This window comes from Ornithorhynchus anatinus, chromosome 3 (genome assembly GCF_004115215.2).
Source record: "Ornithorhynchus anatinus isolate Pmale09 chromosome 3, mOrnAna1.pri.v4, whole genome shotgun sequence".
Taxonomy (NCBI): Eukaryota; Metazoa; Chordata; class Mammalia; order Monotremata; family Ornithorhynchidae; genus Ornithorhynchus; species Ornithorhynchus anatinus.
The window spans coordinates 73,353,146-73,355,337 of NC_041730.1; the positions used below are offsets into that span (position 1 = coordinate 73,353,146).

The 2,192-nt window shown below is 43.8% G+C and overlaps 1 non-coding gene across 1 annotated transcript; it reads right to left on the bottom strand.

Annotated features, from left to right (window-relative positions):
- Positions 1 to 918: 918 nt before the first annotated feature.
- On the bottom strand, positions 919 to 1,056 carry LOC114810838. The gene has a single exon (XR_003758529.1). It is a non-coding gene; the product is annotated as a small nucleolar RNA SNORA7 (small nucleolar RNA).
- Between the last annotated feature and the right edge of the window lie 1,136 nt (positions 1,057 to 2,192).

A 2,192-nucleotide genomic window follows, 5' to 3' on the forward strand; every position in this document is an offset into this window, starting at 1 on the left:
GGGGACTACTGGGAGACCATGCCAGACCAGCCTGACCTGTGGCATACAGGAGAGGGTTGTTCTCAAGCAGAGGCTTTGGGGAGATTGTGATTCCAAGAGGTGGATTTGAAAAACAGAGCTAAGAGCAGTGAATAGCAAGTGGGGAAGGATGATCTCTGACCACAGTGTGGAAGAGATAGGCCCTCTAGACTGTAAACACCCCTCTAGACTCTAAGACAATAATAATAATAATAATGGCGGCATTTGTTAAGCGCTTACTATGTGCAAAGCATTGTTCTAAGAGCTGGGGGGATACAAGGTGATCAGGTTGTCGCACGTGGGGCTCACAGTCTTAATCCCCATTTTACAGATGAGGTAACTGAGGCATAGAGAAGTTAAGTGACCTGCCCAAAGTCACACAGCTGACAAGTGGCAGAGCTGGGATTAGAACCCATGACCTCTGACTCCCAATCCTGGGCTCTTTCCACTGAGCCACGCTGCTTCTCTATCATTGTGGGCAGGGAATGTGTCTGTTTACTGTTATATTACTGTACTCTCCCTAGCGCTTAGTACAATGCTCTGCACATACTAAGCATTCAGTAAATATGATTGAATGAATGAATTGAATGAACATCAGTCTTTTAAGTCTCACCTGCCCCCATATGGCTAAGACCTTGCTGTCAGTAATCTATTCTTCCAAAACAAAAGGTCTTGTCTTGTCTTATGCTGTTAGGTTGTTTCTGACACATAGAGACTCCATAGACACATCTCCCCCAAGATGCCCCACCTCCATCTGCAATCATTCTGGTAGTATATCCGTAGAGCTTTCTTGGTAAATATATGGAAGTGGTTTACCGTTGCCTCCTTCCGCGCAGTAAACTTGAGTCTCCACCCTTGACTCTCTTCCATGCTGCTGCTGCCCAGCACAGGTGAGTTTTGACTTGAAGCAGATTGTCTTCCACTTGCTAGCCACTGTCCAAACTAGGAATGGAATGGGAATGCCTCTGCTTCACTCTCCCTCCTGTAGCCGAGACTGGTAGATTACTGGAAACTATCCAGGTGCGATACTGAGAGGGTAAAGCAAAAGGTAGGTACAATTATTGATAGATAGATATATTTTATCCATATATCTTTCTAGCTCTATCTATTAAACATAGTAGTTGTAGTATTTATTGATTACTTATTATGTGGAGTTGAAATTCAGATTTTTAGTCTTTCAGCAGATGCTGGTGGTATAGGACATACCCTTTGGGCAGTTTTTGTTGCAACCCCTTTTTTTCTCATTCCCGGTAGTTTCCTGGTCCCTTCCCCAGTCACTTGATCTCTTTGAGTTTGAGTTTGAAGGTAATCAGTAGCATATAATTAGTCAGTCAATGGTTTTATTGATCACCGTACTGAATGCTTGGGAGAATATAATACAAAAGAGTAGGTATAGATGATTCCTGCCCATAAGGATCTTACAAACTAGATGAGGAGACAGACATTAAAATAAATCATAGATGGATATGTTTTAAGTTCTGAGGAAGGAGTGAATATCAAAGGGCCTAAGGGAAACAGGACCAAGTACATAATGAAGCTGTACTTCATAAGTAGCGTGGCCTAGTGGATAAAGCATAAGCCTGGGAGCCAGAGGACCTGGGTTCTAATCCCCACTCCACCATTTGACAACTATGTTTCCTAGGGCAAGGCGATTTAACTTCTCTGTGCCTCACTTTCCTCAATTGCAACTTGTTCTTCCTCCTACTTAGACTGTGAGCCCCATATGGGATAGGGACTTTATCTAATCTAAGTATCTACCCAAGCACTTAGTACAGTGCATGGCACATAGTAAGTGCTTTACCGATGCCACAGTTAATAATCAAGGCAGAATTTAAACCATAGCACCAACATGGCAGTAGATTAGGTGGAGAGGAAAGGGCAGATTTTAAAGGTATTGAGAAGGTAGAACTGATAGGATTTGGTGACATAATGAGGGATGACATTCCCGCAACTCCACTCCACTGCCAGCTTTCCTCCTCTCTGGGGGCTTCTCTGGGGCCCAAGTGGCAGCAGGGTAAAGAACAGAGTCGTGGGGTGGAGTGGGGCAAGGCTTTGCAGTCTATCAAGTAGATGTTTAGTCTGTCAATCATGATACTTGAAGAGAGTGCAGAGGGAAAATTAGTGTCATCTGTCTGAAGACAGCTAAACTGGTTCATGCTAGTTTGCTATGAAGG